The following is a 20,356-nucleotide window of genomic DNA, read 5'->3' as shown; positions in this document are numbered from 1 at the left end:
CAGCTTTGCTTTCCTGGAGGTCTCTTAGAATCTGGTTCATGTGTTCTAAGTCCTTTTTATATTTTTCATTGAACGCTTCTGACTCTTGTCTTTGTTCTTCTATTTTCTTATAGATTTCTTCTTCAGACTTTTTGAGCATTTCTTTCATTATTCTTGTCAAATCACTTTTTGCCTGAGAAATTATTTCTGATCTCATCTCTTCCATGGCCTTATGCAGTTGTTTCTTTACCTCCATTGCAATCATTTCAGCTATTTCAGGCATGTGATTTCCATGTTCTCCTATGTTGATGTCTCCTGGACTTGTTCTAATTGGAGTGCAGTTCTGGGATTGTGTTTTAGTCTTTCGTTTTGACATATTTGCTATTGGTTGCAGAAAGCTCAGTTACCCTCTTCAGTAGCTGCACATCCAAGGCCACTAATTTTCCTGTTTTTCCTGTTTTTCAGGTTTGCCTCTGGGTGACCTCTGAGTAGCTCTACTTAGCCTTGGGTTTTCTGGCAGCTTTGATTTGTATCTAGCTATCCCCTTTTTTAGGAGCGGGCACTTGTGTCAACTGATGGCTGACCTTATGGGCCAGCATCCCCTTGTAGTTCAGTGCACGTGCACGACCTGACTTAGGTTGCACTGGTGCGACAATCCCGGTCCAGTGGACCTATGTCTCCAGGCAGTTTAGGGTACAGGCATGATTTGGACACAAACTGCAGTGTCTACAGTTTGTGAATTACCTAAGTCTATGTCTCCACTCAGTTCAGGACTCATACAGGAACCAGATTCAGTCCAGATGGGTAGCAGTCACAGACTTCCCCAGCCTTCGCCTTGCTGGACGGTCTGGGCTAAGACAAAGCACAGACTTGAATCCACTGGCCCTGCAGCTCCTGGAGTACTTGCTCTCTTGGTGCTTGGTGCGTGGGGCTCAGTGAGTCTGCTTGCCTGGCTCAGAGAGCCTGCTCGCCCAGCCCCCAGCTGGAGAAGTCCCTGGGCCGCTCAGTCTGGATCTCCTCTCTGGCAACACAGCGACTCATTCTGTAATGTCCACAGGGTCTTTGTTCTTGCGTCCTGCTCTCTGGGATTGGATGGGGCCTACCTGGCTTTGTGCGCCCGTTTTAGCTGGGAATCGTGGTGGTATGTGTCCAGCACAAACTCGGACCCAGGAGCCCTGCCGCTCCCGGAGAACTCGCTGTCTGGGCGCAAGGTGAGGGGGCCTGGGGGAGCCTGCTCGGCCGGCTCCTAGGGCCTGCTCGCCCCGCCCGTCCCCTGGGCCTCCCTGCACCTAGCAACTCAGTCTGTAATGTCCGCGTAGTCTTTGTTCTCACGTCCTGCTCTCCGGGATTGGATGTCGCCTACCTGGCTCTGTGCGCGCGTTTCATCTGGGAATCGTGGTGGTATGCGTCCAGCGCAAACTCGGACCCAAGAGCCCTGCCGCCCCCAGAGAACTCGCTGTCCGGGCGCAAGGCGTGGGGGGCTGTTTTATGTTTAGATCTTTGATCTATTTCTATTTAATTTAGCTCCCACCTGCCCCCAACCAAGTTGCAAGAATACGCAGGTGTTGCTTCCATTGCGTGGCAACTGAGGAAAGGGCAGGGGCAGCTCAACCTCACAGGGAGATAGGAGATGCTTCTTGGGGGCAAGGACCAGGTATTAGGAGTAGGGCACCATGATGAGGCCCAAGGTTGGGCTGTTCTTGGAGTGTGGGGCTCCAAGGCAAAGTCATGAAGCACGGGTGAGAGGGGCCTCTGGAACACTGAGCGAGTGGACCAGCCAGGGCACCAGGGCTGGCACCAGGCAGGTAAACAGTGTGTATTGAGGAAGTTGAAGATATAGAAGAGGCTGGCCTAGGGCAGGTAGCCCAGCCAACTCAGGGCATCCAGCCACCCCATGGGCGGCGCCAGGCAGGCCATGTTCTGGCTGCCAGCCAGTCACACCCAGTGGACCTGGACATAGCAGGGTGAGTGCAGTGTCATGCCCAGGCCCAGAGCAGCCCCAGGATCACAGCTCAGCTAGGCCAAGGGCTCAGGTTGCTCACACCACTTGGAGCCACTCAGGTTGCTCACACCACTTGGAGGCCAGGCTGATGGACCAGGAAAGGTCTAGGCCCAGCATAATGAGGGTTCAGTAAATGAAGCTGGCACCTGTTATGAGGACTAGTGTGGTCAGCCCATAGAAGCTGAGCTCCCGTTCCATGGACACTTGGGTCATCATCAGGCAACCTAAGGCTGCACCAGTCACCAGTCCAGCCAACAGCTGATGGGGGAAGTGTGCCGCAAGGAAGATCCAGGACAGCCGGACAGCCAGCAGAAAGATGCAGCAGGCTAGACTGGGCATGGCCTGCACACACTTGCTGTGACCAGGTAGCCACCTGGGAAAACAGCACCATCATCACAGGCCACAGTACTGCCCCTGTAATCATGCAGTGTCCAAAAGAGCTGACTGGACCAGTTTCACACGAAGAAGGGAACTGGTGAACCTGGACTGGAGCCAGGCTATACTACCTGGACTCATGGACCCACCAGAATGGCCATTCTCCAAACAGAAACCACTTGCAGACAAGGTTGAGCCACTCGGTGAGGAGGCTGGGCCAGAGCATGGCGATGCCCATGTGGCACAAGGCATACGTAGTAGGCCATGGGGAAGTAGAGCAGGAACAGACTCTTGGGGTTACCCAGGAAGGTTACCCAGAGCCACACGTTCTCTAGCCAGGGCAGCCGTATCTGCAGCGCCTTGGCCATTGTGATACCCATGCTCAGAGCTAAATATAGCAGCCACAGGCTACTTGTCCCTTCACTTTCTTTCTATATCATTGAAATTTATTTTTTAAAATTTTGTTTTGGGCTGGGCTGGGCTTCTAACCTAGGGCCTGACATATACTAGGTACCTGCCATATCACTGAGATACATTCCTAGTCACAGAACATTTTTATAATATGCTCTCTAACTTTTTAAATGTTTGTCATATTGATAATTCTGCCCAAATTATCATTCATGATTTAATAAATCGTACTATCTCTCTCTTTTGCTTTTCTTCCCTTGAGCATTAGTTAAAAGTTTATTAAATATATTCATGTTTTTAAAAACTAAATTGTCTTCATTGACTTTATGAACTTTTTGTTTACAATTTCATTGATACTTGATCATATCTTTATCAATTTTTATTTACAATTTTTGTTGGGGAGTAATTTTGTCAACTGCCTTAGGTGGATGCTTATGTATTTTATTTTTAATATTTTTCTTAAATATGAACTTAAAGTAGTGTATCTACATTTAAGCAGAGCTCCTTTTGCATCCCTACTATTTAATTACATTTTCATTTTCTTTTTATTTGAAATTATTTTTAAAAATATGTCATGAGTTATTTCTATATTTCTTTGCTTTGTGTGCATTTTTAAAATGTATCTATATTTTTAGTGTCCAAATTAATTTTATAGTGGCTTGAAAGCAGACATTACATGATTTTAGCCTTTTTAAACTTATGGAGACTTACTGTGAAACGTATTGTCAATTAGGGAACATATTCAATACACACTAAAAATACGATGCAATTTGTTGTTGCTAGATGCACTGTTCAGTAATGTCAATTGAATAAAAACTGCTGCATATTTTCTTCAATTTTTTTTATATTCTTAGGACGATGAGGCTCGAGGATTGTCTCAAGTTCAAAGTCAGCCCAGGCTATGCAGTGAATGAAGACCTACATAAACTGCATAGTGAGATCCTGTCTCAAAAAACCTCAAAATTAATAACTATAATAAACTATGAACATTTGTATTATTACAAATTTTTTATATTTTTCGTTTTTACTATAAATGGTTCTTTTTAAATATTAGAATAACTACATGAGGTTACCATTTAAATTTTTTTCCATCTTTTTGTGTGCTGTCATGAACAAGTTCAATACCTTAAAAATTTAATCTGAAAATATTTTCATTTTTTAAAATTTATGTACTTTTTTGTTTTATCTTTTATTGTGTTGAAAAATATATGTAGAAAAGCACAGATGTTATGAGTCTATAGACCAATCTACTTCTTACAAACTGAATGCACTATTCTCATTTATGAGTTAAAGAAAAGAAAGAATATGACAAATAATTCAAAATTTTCATTTATGTAACCTTTTTATTTATTATCATTTCAAAGATAATTATTTACTAATATTAGTAACATAAAAGTTTGTTCCCTCACTAAGATAGGCAAATAAAATTTTCTCTTACAGTTATTAGAAAGGTAAATTGGTAAAACCATTTGGTACAATGTGTGAGATTATTGTTATGTTATTCATATTCATAATTATGCCCTATCAATCCTATTCATAGCAACAAGCACAACATAAATTTGAATATATCTACAGCAAAAGCATATGCAAAATATTCACAAGTGTATTCTTCAACATGTCACTAAAATGTAAACTGCTTTATAGTAAAAAATAGGTAAAATATGGTATATTCATACAATAAAATACTACACTGAGTAAAAGCACACCGACTGTATGTATATAAAATAGTGCAACTGGATTTCAAAACCATGACATTCAACAAAAGATGACAAACTTCAATGAGTGCATACTGTAGGTTTACCATAGAAAATCTATTTTTGTCATTATTTGGAGGATTTTTCTAATGCAATTAGTGTAATTATTTATATATTTACGTGTAAAACCTGCATACCTAGTCTGTTTTATTTGTCCCACTTGCAGTTTTAACATTTTTTCTTCCGTTTCTTTTTTTAATTTAGAGTTTTAAAATTTTTTACTTATTTTGTTAGAGGTTAACTACACATTTTTCTTATTAATCTTACAATTCCTAAGAAATAACAGTTAACCCATTTGCCTTACAAATTTTCACCCTTACCATTTCCTACTCTGTTGTTATCAAATGCCACACTATTTTTCAAATCTGCTTTAAGCTTGAAATGAAAGTATTATCATTTTAAAAGGAAATATTTAGACTTATTTACATAATGACTTTTTCTGCTGCTCATCACTTCTGTCTCTAGTGTTATATGACAATCTAGCACTATTTTGCTCCTGATAAAGTACCAGCAATATCTAATATCTCAAATAAATATTTTAATATGCATATTATATCAGTAAATACTTCTCTTTCTTTAGAAAAACACTTATTTTCATTCACGTATGAAAGTTTATTTTGGCCTATGTGTAACTTTATGTGGACAGTTGTTTCATTTTTCATCAATTCCTTAATATAATTCCAACAGTTTCTTGACTTCTGTTACTTCTGATGGAAAATTCCCTGTGTTCCATGTGTCTTTTTTTCTTGGATATTCTTATATTCTCTTTACAGTTGATTTTTCAAAAGTCTGACTATAATGTCCCTCTAGGTGGTTCCCTTTCCATTTATTTTGCTTTGTGAGTGCTGAACTTGCTGATTGTATTACCTGATATCTTTGTCTGTTATAGAAAATCCTTAGACGCTATTCATGTACAAATATTTCTTTTCACCCATTTTTCTCTAATTTCTACTTCTGATAACTCAATGCTAAATATTTTCATTCTATTTCAATATTTATCTTTTAGATTCCTCAAGTATATTTAAAAAAAATAATTATCTCTCTTGTTTTTCTGAAATTTTATATTCATTAATACTATCTCCTGCTTGGTCTACTCTGCTGTTAAACTGATTTTCTAAATTTCGTTGATTTTTACTCCTAATCTTCCCATTACATTCACCACATAAATCCTCACTTCTTTCTTGAAACATTTAATCATTTCTTTTTCTAAGGCATTTTAATCTATTATTTTAAAGTCTTTGCTTAATAACACCAATATCTGAATGACCTATTGGTCTATTTCTAATCTTTATTTTATCATTGTTTTTCTGTCATTTGTTTTTATTTCTTGTCATTTCTGACATTATTTTCAATGTCAAACATTTTCTGAAAAAGTACAGGGGTTGAAAATGATGTTATATTCCTCCAGAGAGTTTTTAATTTATTTTCTGCAGGCACACATAAAACTGGCAACACATCTTGAACAACTAAAGGCTGAGTTTCAATCTTTATGTAGGCTAATACACTTGCATTTCTGGCTTGCTTTTATTTCCAAGTTGTCATTCTTCAGAATATTTATCTGTTGATAATCAGAGTCTTTTTTCATGGCATAATCTGAAATTCATTTTTGCCTTTCAGCACTGTCAGACAGCTGAAGCCTCTGCTTACCATTTTAGGCTCCTATCAATTTATTTCCAATCTCCTGTCTCATCATGAGAATGTACATTTTAAAAGTTGGAAAATGATTCAAGGTGAAATGTATATGCAGTGTTAGGCAAATGTGCCTCCAGGTGTTTGTTTTTTTGTTCTGTGTCCTCAACTATCAATGATGTACTATTCCTGAACTCCAATTCTTTTCTCCCTATTTTGGACGTAGCTGTTTGCTCCAGCTGTTATTTCTTGTTTTACATTTGTGCCTCTTGCCAAGATTTGCATTGTCCTAAAGGGAAAATGGTGTCAGTGAAGATAGATCCCATGTCTCTAGGAACTGTACCTTTTTTTTCCTGTCAAACCCCATTGTTTTCCAGTACTTCTAAACCTTTTTTCATACATAAGTCATTATGGTGAATGCAGATTATCAGGCCAAAAACATATAAAACACATAAGATAATTAAAATATACCACATTACACTTTTATATATATTTTTCATGCTGGATTACAATTATTTTCTTTTTTGTTCCTATTTTCTGTCTTTCATTTTGTACTTTCTATATTGTTTCTTTTATAAAATAAAACATACAATATTTAATCTTCTGTGTCTGATTTACTTCAAAGAATTATAGTTCCAAGGTGGATCCCTTTTTCTAAAATGGACACAATTTTGTCTTTCTTTATGGCATAGCAGTACTCCACTATGTGTAACTACAGCATTTTATTTAATCATTTATCTGTTAATGGACATATAGGCTGCTCCCAAGGTTTAGCTATTATGAATTGTACTGCTATAAACATGGCTAGGCATATAGTACTGCAATTTAATGCCTTTAACTCTTTTGGGAAGATACCTAGAAAGGTAATATCTAGGTCAAATAGAATTTCTACTTTTAGTGTTTTTAAGAGTCTTCATGCTGATTTCCATAGCAGTTGTACCAGTTTACACTTCCAGGGAAGAAGGGCTCCTTTTCTTCCATGCAGCCTCTGTAGCTTTTGTTATTGATTGATTTTTTTTTCTTTATCATTTTAAAATTATTTTAGAATAGTACATGTTTGCAGTACATGCAATTTACACTCATCTCGGGGAGTAAATATATGTGCCTATTGCAACTTGTTTCTATTTTTTAATCCTCTTCACCTTTCCTCCACCTTTAGTTCCCCATTCCTCATTTTCTTTCTTGTGTATATTAATCTCATCTCATACTTATAACATATAATGTTTATATTCATTGGTGTTATTAAGTTCCTGTACAAGGCATATGGTTGTTCTATTTGTTTTCACTTCCTCTCCCCTTTGCCCTTCATCCTTACTCTCTTTGACCTCTTCTCATTTGCAAGAGATCCACCCCCCTCTCTTCTATCCACCCTTTATTAATGTCCTTGTGCTTCGTCATAGTCAAATAGAAGATACCATATGGTATTTAAGTTTGTAACTAGTTTATTTCACTCAACATTATATTTCCATGTGCATTCATATTCCAACAAATGTTTCAATTTGTCTTTATTTATAGCTGAGTACTATTCCATTATATGTGAACACCATGTTTTCTTTATCCAGTCATCTTACAATTTCTATATAGGCTGCTTGCAAGAAAGGTTTAGCTATTATGAATTGTATTGCTATAAACATTAGGATGCATGTATCATTGTATTGTGATATTTTAAGCTCTTTGGGGAAGACACCTAGCATGATGATAGCTGATTTATATGGAACTTCTACTGTTACCTGTTTCAAAAATCTCCATACTGATTTCCATAAAGTTTTTACTAGTTTACATCCCCAACAATATAGGAGTATTCCTTTTTCACCACAGCCATGCCAGCATTTGTTATTCTTTGATTTCTTGATGACTACCATTCTTTTGACAAAATTGTGATCTTAACATTGTCTTGATTTGGTTTTCACTAATTATGAGAGATTTTGAACATATTTATCATGTATGTTTTGGCGTTTTGTACTTTTTCTGTGAAGTTTCTGATTTCTTGACAATAGCCATCTTTCTGAGTGACATGGAATCTCAGTATTGTTTTAATTTGCATTTCTCAAATGGCCAGTAATTGAATATTTTTTCATGTATTTATTGGCCATTTGCACTTCATCTGAAAAGTGTTTATTCATTTCAGTGTCCATGAGTCTTAGTTATTTTGTCTTATTGCTGTGACAAGATACCCAACAACTAAATTTAATGGCAGAAAAGTTTGTTTTGGCTTATAGTTTGTAGAAGTTTTGGTTTATAATCAGCTGCCTCTAAGGAAGGATAGCAATGCAGAGGTGCATTGCAGAAGAGAAACAGTTTATGACAGGCAGAGAACAAAAGTCAGAAAACACCAAACTATAAGTGATAAGCCTCTTTCAATCCCTTACATTTTATCCAGACTACCCACCTTTAGGGTGGGTAATACTCTCATCCTTAATCCTGGGGTCCCTAACTGTAGCATTTTAACATGAATCAATACTAGTATGAGATGCTCTAGATGCAATTACCACTGAAAAGCCTGGCCTATGACTGCATATTGCTTCGGGGGAACATCTAGACACAACACACAATACCATGATTGATTGGGTCCTCAGATTTGGTTGGCGCATTTATTTTTAGTTTTTTATATATTCTAGATACTAGTTCTTTGTCTGAGGAATAAGTAGAATTTTTTTCCCATTTTTTAGGTTGTATCTTCCTTCTGATGGTTTTCTTTGCTGTGCAAAAGATTTTTAATTTTATATGATCCCATTTATTGATTCATGGTAGTGTATGTTGTGCAACCAGGGCTCCATTCTGAAAGTCTGTCTAAATATATGTCTTCCAAAATTTTGTCTTCTTTGAGTAGATTAATTGTTTAACTTTTAGCATTTAGATTTTTAATCCATTTTGATTTCAGTTTCATGCTTGGTGACATATACGGGTCTAGATTCAATCCTTTGAATGTTTTGGAAAGCTATTTTTTCCAGCACCATTTATTAAAGTGGTTATCTTTTCCTCAGGAAAATTATTTGGCTCCTTTGTCAACAATAAGGTATTTATGTTTGCCCAGAGTGTGAATGTGTCCTCTAGTATGTTCCATTGATCCACAAATCTTTTTTTTTTCCAGTATCATGCTATTATTGTCACTGTAGGTTTGGAATATAACTTGAAGTTCACAATTCTGATTTTCCCTGCCTTACCTTCGTTGCCCAGTATTGCTCTTGCTATGCTAGGTGTCTTTTTTTTTTTCATATTAATTTTGGGATTGCTTTCTCTAGCTCTGTTAGGAGTGTTAATGGTATTTTGATTGCACCGAGATAAATCTTTACAGAAGTTTCAGCAAGATGGCCACTTTGACTAGGTTATTTTTGCCTATTCAGAAAAAGGTGGTTTGTTTCCATTTTCTTGATGCCCTCTTTAATATCCTTTTTCAGAGTATTGCAGTTTTGATTGTAGAGGTCTTTCACTTTATTGGTGACTTCCTATGCATTCCATTTTTCATGATGCTATTTGGAAAGTTATTTCTCTAATTTCCCTTCTGTTCAGTTTGTTATTGGTGTACAGGGATGCTGTTGACTTTCTACCATGCTACACTAATGGTAATAGCAACTAATTCCAGGAGTCTTTAAATGACTCTGGTTAATGTTGTGAGAACCATATTCGAGAAGACTGTTGTAGTGGACACACTTGTCTTATTCCTGACTTTTGATGGAAAGATTTCATCTTCTCACCCTTTAGTATGATGTTGGCAATTGGTCTGCAAAAGACAGCCTTTATTAAAATGAGATAAGGTGTTCAACATCTATTTTCATCAAAAATTTTGACACGAATGGATGTCAGATATTTTCAAATGCTGTTACTTCTTCGGCTAAGATGATCATATGATTTTTTTCCTTGCTCCCGTTTATGTAGAGTATTATATTATTGATTTGCATATGTTGAAACTTCCCTTCCTCGTTGGAATGGATTCTGTTTCATCATGATGTATGAATTTTTGATGATTTGATGTGTTCTGCTTGTCAATATTGTTTTCAGATTTATGAATTTATATTCATTAAAGAGATTGGCATCTCATTCTTTATTTGAGCTGTGTCTTGTTCTGACGTTTGAATCAGGATATTGCTTGGTTAAAGAAATTTCTTTGAAAACAGTGCTTATCTATCCATTTCATTACAAGATTGAAAGGTCCTGACTTTCCATCTTTTCAAAATTCTTATGGACTTTGTTAGTGAATTCATTGTGACCTGGTAAGTAGTTTTGAAAATTGCTTGCTTTCTTTGACTGATATTGGATTACAGAGATTTTTTTTGTATATTTGTCATACAGGTTGAGAAGTTCCTATGTATCTGTGACTTTATACATTTCTTCTAATTTTCTTCATTTTATTACTGTACTTGTCCTCAAAGTGGTTATTGATAGTCTTATGCATTTTGGCAAAATCCTTTGTTATACTGCCTTTTTAATTTCTCTTTTTCGCCTTTTTAATTTCTTTTTTTTATTTTGAGAGAGTAGTAAATGAGAAACAAATGAACAAAAAAATAGAACAGTAGCAGCACACCAGTATCACAAACATAAACAAATCAAAACAAGAACATTCAAAGTGATACAGAGTCTCAAGACAAAATAATACAAATCAACAGTGGTTGTTACATTACATATCAATATCCTCAACTACATTGCTCAGATTACTAGATGTAAGAATGAAAGATTCCTCAAGCCATTATAAGAAATAAGAAAATAATTCTTTGGTAAAACAGTAGAGATAACACGGAGTTTCACTAGACAAGATGGTAGGAGTTAACCATTGTAATTCCATTGCATATGGTTACCTTCAAATCAGTTGCTCAGACCACCAGACACAAGCATGCACAATTGATCAGAACATAAATAATTAAAATCATTAACTGTTCATTTCCATGCACCATCAGACATCAGCGATAGAGTCCTCGTAACTGTTCATATATATACTTATATTTTGCCTTCTTTCTTTCTTTCTTTCTTTCTTCTTCTTTCCCTCATCCCAGTCGTTCCTTCCTTTGAGCAATTTCTTTCCCTTTCCTATCATCTATTGTGAGTTTTAAGTTTTACCTAGTCTTTCAGGTTCCTACACCAAGGAGACAATATGATATTTACCCATCTGCGTCCGATTTGTTTCACTAATGAGTATGGTCTCTTGTTGCCTCCATTTACCTACAAAAGCCTCAAGACTATCTTTTTCAATGGCTGAGTAATACTCCATTCTATAAAAATACTACATCTGTTTTTATCAGTTTCTCAGTGGCTGGACATCTGGGCTGTTTCCAAGATTTAGCTATAACGAATGGTGCAAACATGGTGCACATATATCGATGTGGTATGATGTCTTTAATTCTTCTGGGAAAATATCCAAAAGGGGAATAGCTGGGTTAAATGAGACTTGCAATCCTAGTTTTGTGAGGAATCTCCAAACTGACTTCCACAGTGGTTTCAGCAATCTACAATCCCAATAGCAGTGGAGTAGGGTTCCTTTCTCCCCATAGCCTTACCAGCATTTGTTATTGGTTGATTACTTGATGATAGCTGTTCTTTCTTGGCTGAGATGGAATCAATTCAAAGGCTGAGTCTTTGAATTTGGGTGGCTTAATATGTTTTAATTCTTTATATGTCTTAGATAGAAGTCCTTTGTCTGAGGGGAAGTTGTCTAAAATTTTTTCCCAAATCATGTGTTTCACTTTACTCTCTTGGTGATTTCTTTTGTGCGCAAAAGCTTTTCAATAAAATAAGATCCCAGTTATTGATTCTTTGAAGCATTTCCCGTGCAGTTTGGTTTTTGTTCATGAACTTTCTGCCTACTCCAATGTCGTCAAGATTTTTACCTACTTTCTCTTCCAACAAGTTTAGTGTTTCTCTTTTCATATTTAGGTCTTTGATCCATTTTGACTTTAATTTAGGGCATGGTGAAAAACATGGGTCTAGTTTTCTGCTTCGGTATGTGGAAAGCCAGTTTTTCCAGCACCATTTATTAAAGAAGCTATCTTCCTTCCACTGAACATATTTAGCCCCTTTGGTGAAGATAAGGTTACTGAATGTGTTTGTAGTTGTATCTGTATCTTCTAATCTGTTTCATTGATCTTCAGGTCTGTTTTTGTGCCAGTACCATGCTGATTTTACCACAGTAGCTTTGTAATATAATTTTAAGTCAGGAATTGTGATGCCTCCTGCCTTTCCTCTGTTTCCCAAGATTACCTTTGTTATTCTAGGTCCCTTCTGGTTCCAGATGAACTTTAGGAATGTTTTCTCTAGATCTGTGAGGTATACTAGTGGTATTTAATTGGGATTGCATTGAATCTGTGCAACAATTTTGAAAGTATGGCCATTTTCACAATGTTAATTCTTCCTATCCACGAGAAAGAAATATCTTTCCATTTTCTGATATCCTATTTGATCTCTTTTTTCAGAGAACTATAATTTCCACTGTATAGATGTTTTCCTTCTTTTGGTAGATTAGATTACTTAGATTCCTAAGTATTTCATCTTTTTAGATGCTATTGTGAAAGGTGTTGTTTCCTTATTTTCTCTCTCAGTCTGTTTGTTACTTTTGTACAGGAATGCTATTGATTTTTGAGTGTTAACTTTGTATCAGCTATGCTACTGAACGTGGTTATTACATCCGTGAGCCTTCTGGTGGAGATTTTGCGGTCTTCTACTTAGAGTATCATGTCATCTGTGAATAATGATAATTTCACTTTTTCCTTTCCTATCCTTATTCATTTTATTTCTCTCTCTTGTCTAATTGCTCTAGCCAATATTTCCAGAACTATATTGAATAGGAGTGGTGACAATGGATATCCTTGTCTTGTTCCTAATTTTAAAGTGAAAACTTTCAATTTTGACCATTTATTATGATGTTATCATAGATGGATAATATGTTGGATTAGCATAGATGGCTTTGAACAGATTGAGGTAAAGGCCATCCTTTCCTATTTTCTGTAGGGTTTTCATCATGAATGAGTATTGGGCTTCATTGAACAGTTTTTCTGCATCAATGGAGATTATCATGTGATTTTTGTCCTTAGCTCTATTGACATGGTGTATTACATCAACAGATTTGTGTATATTGAACCATCCCAGCATTCCTGGTATGAATCCCACTTGGTTGTGGTATATAATCTTCTTGATGACTTCTTGTATTCCATTTGCAATATTTTATTGAGAAATTTTGCAGCAATAATCATTAGGGAGATTGGCCTGTAGTTCTCTTTTTTGGTTGGATCTTTCTCTGGTTTTGGTATCAGGATAATATTTACCTCCAAGAATGAGTTGGGGAGAATTCCTTCCCTTTCAATTTCATTAAAGAATTTGAGAAAAATTGGTGTTAAATCGTCCCTAATTTGGTTGTAAAATTCAGCTATGAATCTATCCGTACCTGGGCTTTACTTCATTGGCAAGTTTTTAATTATGTTCTCAATTTCACTGGCTGATACTGAGTTATTCAGAATTTTTATATCTTCTTCCTTCAGCTTTGGTAATTCATATGTATCTAGAAATCTGTCCATTTCCTCTGTGTTTTCCAGTCTATGAGAGTAAAGATTTTCACAGTAGGTATTGATAATCTTCTAAATTTCCTAATGATCTGTAGTGCTTTCACCTCTTTCATTCCTTATTGCGTGTATTTCAGTTTTTCTTTCCTTTTTTAAATAAGATTGGCTATGGTTTTTTTATCTATTTTATTTATTCTTTCAAAGAACCAACTCTTTGATTCCTTAATTCTTTGTATTGTTTTTTTTAGACTCAATTGTGTTGATTTATGCTCTGAGCTTTATAATTTCCTTCCTTCTTTGGGCTCTTGGTTTGACTTGCTCTTTTTCTAGAAACTTGAGGTGCAGCATAAGACTGTTTATTTGTGCTTGTTCTATTTTCGTAAGATGAGAGTTTACCGCTATAAATTTCCCTCTGCGGACTGCTTTCATTGCATCCACAGGTTCCTGTAGGTTGTATCTCCATTTTCATTTGATTGTAAATAGTGTTTAATCTTTACTTTGATTTTATCTGTGACTCATTGGTTGTTCAGCAGGATGTTATTTAATTTCCAACTGTTTATGGAGTTTCTGTGTTTTCTTTTATCATTAATTAAAAATTCAAATTTCACTGCATTATGGTCTGATAGTATACAGGGGATAATTTCAATTCCTTTGCATTTACTTAAACATGTTCTATATGTAAGTATATGGTCTATTTTAGAGAACATTCCATGTGCAGCTGAAAAGAGTGTGTATTCTGATGCTGTTGGGTAGAACACTCTGTAAAAGTCTACTAAATCTATATGTTCACAAGTTTGTTTTAGTTCTGTTATTTGTTTCCCATTTTTTTGTCTAGTTGATCTATCTCTTTGTGACAATGGTGTGTTAAAGTCCCCTCTTATGACTGTGATGCTACTTATTTCATTTTTCATGTCTGTGAAAGTTTGTCTTATATAGGTGGGCATTCCTATATTTGGTGTATAGATGATTACAATTTACATTGGTTTGGGGTTTATTTTTCTAAGGAGAACAATATAACACAGGACACATTCTTTACATGATTATTTATAAAAGTCACCCAAAGAATGATACACAAAAATGTGCAGGAAATTTCTCCACACACTATGACCAAGGAATCCAGCTGACAGCCTGGATTCCGTAACAATGTCCTACATGAGTTCAGCTGAATACCTAGAGCTCATAACAATGCATCCCACGAATCCAACTGGAGGCCCAGAGCCCATGACAACATCTCATGCAGGCTTGTTTCACAGATCTGCTGGCAAAGCCCAATGATCAGTGTTGGAATCTACAAAGTCTGTGCCAGCAGGGTGAAAGACCTGTGCTAGCAGGCTGAGGGATCTGCACTGGGGTCAGGAAGTGATGCTCAGAAGAACCAGAGCTCTCCCAAAAGGTACCACAGCCATTCTCAGCAACAGTTTGGTCCCAAACTCCTCCGATGATCAGGATGGCCAAGTTCCCATCAGGGAAGCCAATGCAGCAAGCTTCTCCGGGAGTCCGGCAGTACACCATCTTCCCCTCCAGAACCAGGAAGCGATGGTGAAAGTGAGGACCAGAGCTCCCCCAAAGTGAATCGAAGCCATTCTCAGTGCCAGTGAGGTTCTGAGGTCCTCAGATGATGAAAATAGCCAAGTTCATCAGGAAAGCCAGCTCCCCACAGCTTCTACCAGCTACCAACATCCTGTCTCATCTGCCAACAGCCTGCTCCTTCTCCAGGTCTGCTTCTTATGCTGCTTGCAACAGTCCCCAGGTGGGCCTCCCACACCCAGCACCACACTCACTCAGTTCAGCTGGGGGTTGTAAGATGACCACCGGTTATCAATCTACTACACGATTGGTATTCTTTCCTCTTGAAGCTTCCCCCTCACAAGTATGTAATGACCTTCTTTATCTCTTTTGATTGTTCTTGGTTTGAAGTTCACGTTGTCTGCAAACAGAATAGCTACACTCGCTTTTTTCTGGGTTCCTATTGCATGGATTATTGTTTTCCATCCTTTAATTTTCAGTCTATGATTTTCTTTTGAGTTAAATGTATTTCTTATATTCAGCATATATTTAGGTTTTGTTTCCTAATCCACTCTGCTGGTCTGCTTCTTTTGGTTGGTGCATTGAGAACATTTACATATTTATCTTTGTCGTGCTACTTTCCTGCTGTTGGATCCTTCTTTTTCCCTCTGTTTAATTGCTTGCTCTGCTTCGTGATTCCTTTCTGTTGTTGTTCTTGAAGTTCTCGTCTGTTTTATCTCTTTCTAGAATATCTTTTAGTACTCTTTGTAGGACTGGTTTGACACTCATGAATTTCTTCAGTTGTTTCTTACCTTAAAAAATTTTATTTCTCCGTTAAATTTGAAAGATGATTTTGCAGCATACATCAATCTGATTGGGAAATTGTTTTCTTTCTGTACTTGAGATACTTCACTCCAAGCTCTTCTTGCCTTCATGATTTGTGTTGAGAAATCCACCATGATTATGATAGGCTTACCTTTTCAACTGATCTGTTTCTTTTCTCTAACAGCTTTTAATATTCTGACTTTTATTCAGTTTCTGGGATCTTAATCACTGTACGTTTGGGTGTAGATTTATTCTGGTTATGATTAATTAGAGTTTTATGTGGTTCACTTATGGGTATTTCCAATTCTTTTTCATACTTGAGAAAATTTCTGCTATTATTTCTGCAAATAGTCTTTTTATGTCATTTGTGTTGACACCTGCTGTTTCATTAATATCTATTACCCTGATGCTGTTTTTCTTTGCCTTGTCTTGCAGTTGTTGAATTGTTATTTTCTGGTTCCTTGTTGTTTTTAAGAGATCCCTCCTTTCACATTCATCAGTGACAGTGCTGTCTTCAAGGTCTGGAAGTCTATCTTCAACTTCGTTCAGGCAGTTTTGTAAGCTTGCAATGGAATTTTAAATTTCCTGGATAACTGTTTGCATCTGATACATACCTTCTATTTCTTTTCTACATTGTTCCCTGAAGGTTTCCATGAATTGTCTATGCTCTTCTATTTTCTTGTCCATGTCATCTTTGGATATGCCACACATTTCTTTCATTATTGTTGTCATTTCTTTTGTCACCTGAGAAATTATTTCTGATCTGATGTCTTCTATTGCCTGATGGAGTTGTTTTTTTAATTTTTTTTAAATTTTATATATATATTTTTTTACTTCAGTTGCTATCATTTCAGAAATTCCAGGTGTATTCCTTCTGGGCTCTTCTGTGTTGATGTCTCCTGGGCTTGTTTTAGGTGATGTGGAGGTCTGGGATTGCATTTTGCTTCTTCATTTTGTCATTTTTGAAGATCCAGAGGCTCCCTGGAGTACAGCCTCACTCTCCTGATTGTTTGTGAGTGGCAGGGAGAGAGACTGCAGATCCTCAGTGCTCAGTACAGCTCCTGTGCTAGTGAGTGTTGGCAAGGTGGGGTCCCAGATGCTCCTGAATTGTCTTGCATTCAGTTGGCTTCCAAGTGTGTGTGGGAAAGGTAGGGAAAGCTTGCCAGAGTTGCTGAGACTGTCTGGTTTTTGCCCCAGCTTGCACAAGACTGGAGGGGATGAAGGTTGTATTCACTGAGGCTTCAGATGTTGACTAGGATGGAGCCTGCTTCCCACTCTGGGAAGGGAGGGTGAGGGTGTCCTTCCTCGGGCTGCTAACTCTGTCCAGGTTTCAGCTGAGCTCACAAGGGGGGTGTGAGTTGTTCTCGCAGTGACCACCTAGGCCCCAGAACTTGTACAGGGCTTCACGTGCCTCACACACTAGTACGGTAGGCACCAGAGTGGCTCACTGGGGTTCCTAAAGGTGTCTGGCGTTCAGCCCAGGCCCCCCAGACACACTATGGCGAGGAGCCACCAAGGCCCTGGAGTGTGCACGGGGTTCTGCCTGCCCTGCCCACTGTTCAGTGAGGCACCGGCACACCTCACCAGGCTTCCTGAAGATATCTGGATTCAGCCCCACCACTGTCCGGGTTTCTGCCTGGTCCCAAGCTCATGTGTGGGGAGGCAACAGCTCACCGGAATTCCCGAAGCCCTCTGAGGTGCAGCTTAGCTCTGACAGGGGAAGAGGGGAAGAGGGGAGGGGCGAGGAGTGGACCTCAGGCCCCTAGAGCTGTCCGGGTTTCTGGCTGGTCCCAAGTATTTAACCCGATACTTACGCAGTGCATTGTGTTTTGTTTCTTGATCCTGTCCGCCAATCTGTATCTTGTGGTCAGAAATTGAGATCATTCACAATAAAATCATTATTGAGAGGTATTGAGTCTTCCTGTCATTTCATTATTTTGCTGTTGTTGATTTTCTCACTTTACCCTTTTTGCTTATCTGCTCATCCCAAGAATTGTATTTAATCTATTTTTAAATTGTCATTAATAACCTCATTTCCTTTTTCTAGAATATTCTCACAAATGTTTTGTAATTCTTTCTTGGTGGCTATAAATTTCTTGATGTGTTATCTGTCATAGATTCCTCTATGAATTTCAGAGGACAATTTGATAAGACAAATAATTAAAGTTTCAAAGGTGTGTGTTTGCTTATTTGTTTGGTTTTGATACTGGTAATCTAACTCAGGTTCTTGCGCTTGCTAGGCAGGCACTGTACCACTGAGTTATATCCCTGGTGTAAGTTTGACAGATTTTATATTAGAGGTCTTAAAAAACATTGCTGTTAGCCTTCCTGGCCTTTAAGGTTTTTGTGTAGAAGTCTGTTGTAATTCTAATGGGTCTCCCTCTGTAATTGATCCATAGCCTTTCTCTGTTTTCAGGTTTTGTCCTTGAGATGGACTTCTTGTACTCTGAGTATCATGTAAGAAAAGAATTGTTGATCATGTCTATTTATGATTCTATATTTTTGTCCATATAAGTATTTCTTTCTCTGTTTGAGGAATTTTTTGTCATTATTTCTGGGAACAGATATTTAGCCATTTTTGTTATCCTTTGACTTTTCATTTAATTCAGTTACTCTTAAATTAGTTTTCTTTGCATTATCTTGTAGCTGTTAGATTCATTTTTCATATTGTCTTGTTTTAAAGATGTATTTAAGTCATTGTTTTTTGAATGCATCATCTTCTACTTCTGAAATTGTCTTTATGTAGGTTGCTTTTCCTGCCCATACTTTAATTTAACTTTTTTTTAAAGAGTAGTAAATGAGAAACACACAAAGAAATAGAACAGTAACAGCATACCAGTATCATAAACATAAACAAATCAAAGCAAGAACAATTTCTGTTTTGTATCATTTTCTTTACCTGATCTAGTAATGCATAAGTGTCTTCTGAAAGCCCCTGCATCATTTCACTTATTACTTCCATTACCTATATAGTTGCATCTTCTCCCATCCCACAGACTGCCTCTTTGATCTGTTTTGAACCTCCTCTCTTACCCATTAAAGAAATTCTGGAGTGTGGCTCATACTGCTCTGTCTATTCAGGTCCCCTAGATTTACTTCAGAAGAGTAAGGAATTTTGAGAGGCATTTTGTTGCTTTGTATCTTCATATTTGTTTCTTTATAAATGAAGTTTTAATTATATTAGAACACACTTGCAATTCATGCAGTTTACATTCATTTGGGGGAGTGGCAATATGCACATAGCAGAGTATGTTTCCTTATAAACTTATTCTAATCTTGTTCCATTTCCCTCCAACTCCTGCCCTCCTCCTCTAATTCCCCTTCCCAGTTTTCATTCTTATTTATATTATTGATCATAGCTCATGTTGTGGCATATGATTATATTAATTGAGGTAATTAGTTTTCTGTACATGGCATGTCTTTATTCTTCTTTTTCCCCCTTCCCCTCTTCTTCAACCCTTATGCGTTTTCCCTTGGATCTCTTCCCTATTGCAAGAGATCTGTCTCCCAGTTCCCTTCTTTCCATTCTTTATTATACCCAGTTAGTACTTTGCCTCACTCAAATCAGAAATAACATATGGTACTTAAGCTTAAGTTTATTTCACTGACCATTATATTTTTCCAGTGTATCCATTTTCCTACAAGCATCTCTAATCAGTCATTCTGTATCACAGAATACTATGTCATTATATATAAACACATTTTCTTTATCCTATCATCTGTTAAAGATGATATAGGGTGTTTCCAGGATTTAACTATTAAGAATTGTGTTGCTATAAACATTAGTATCACTGTATTTTGATGTCTTAAGCCCTTTAAGGAAGATAACTAGAAGGGGAATAGCTGGGCTGTATGTAATTTCTAATTTTACTTCTTTAAGAAAATTCCAGCCAGGGATGTAGCTCAGTGGCATAAGCAGTTGCCTGGCAAGCCTGAGGTCATGAGTTCAATTCCTGGTACAAAAAAAAAAAAAAAAAGAAAATTCCATTTTCTATAATGATTGTACAAGTTTACATTCCACCAACAATGGAGGTATGTTATTTTTTTCTCTATAGCTATGGAAGCATTTGTTATTTTTTGATTTCTTGATGTTTGCCATTCTTCCTTGGATTAAGGTAGAATTTCAGCTTTCTTTTCATCTGCATCTGTCTAATGACCAGAGAGGCTGAACCTTCATTCATTTTGTTTGTCATTTGTACTTCCTTTAAAAAGTATCTGTTCATTATACTTGTCTATTTCTTGACTGGGCATTTAATTTCAGTGGTTGATTTTTTTTGAGTACTTTTTGTATTGTCCATATGTTAATCAGGGGCCTGAGGTGTAACTGACAAATTATTTTCCCCATTCTGTAGGTTGTTTCTTCACCCTATGGATTGTTTTTTGTTTTTTTTTTT

The 20,356-nt window shown here is 37.1% G+C and overlaps 1 pseudogene; it reads right to left on the bottom strand.

Moving 5' to 3' along the window:
- Nucleotides 1-1,705: 1,705 nt before the first annotated feature.
- LOC102007137 lies at nt 1,706-18,924 on the bottom strand (annotated as a pseudogene).
- Nucleotides 18,925-20,356: the final 1,432 nt, after the last annotated feature.

Source organism: Chinchilla lanigera, unplaced genomic scaffold (genome assembly GCF_000276665.1).
Source record: "Chinchilla lanigera isolate Chin_1 unplaced genomic scaffold, ChiLan1.0 scaffold00102, whole genome shotgun sequence".
Lineage (NCBI taxonomy): Eukaryota > Metazoa > Chordata > Mammalia > Rodentia > Chinchillidae > Chinchilla > Chinchilla lanigera.
Note: the sequence above shows the minus strand (reverse complement) of the source record. Positions and strands in the feature narration are given on the sequence as shown.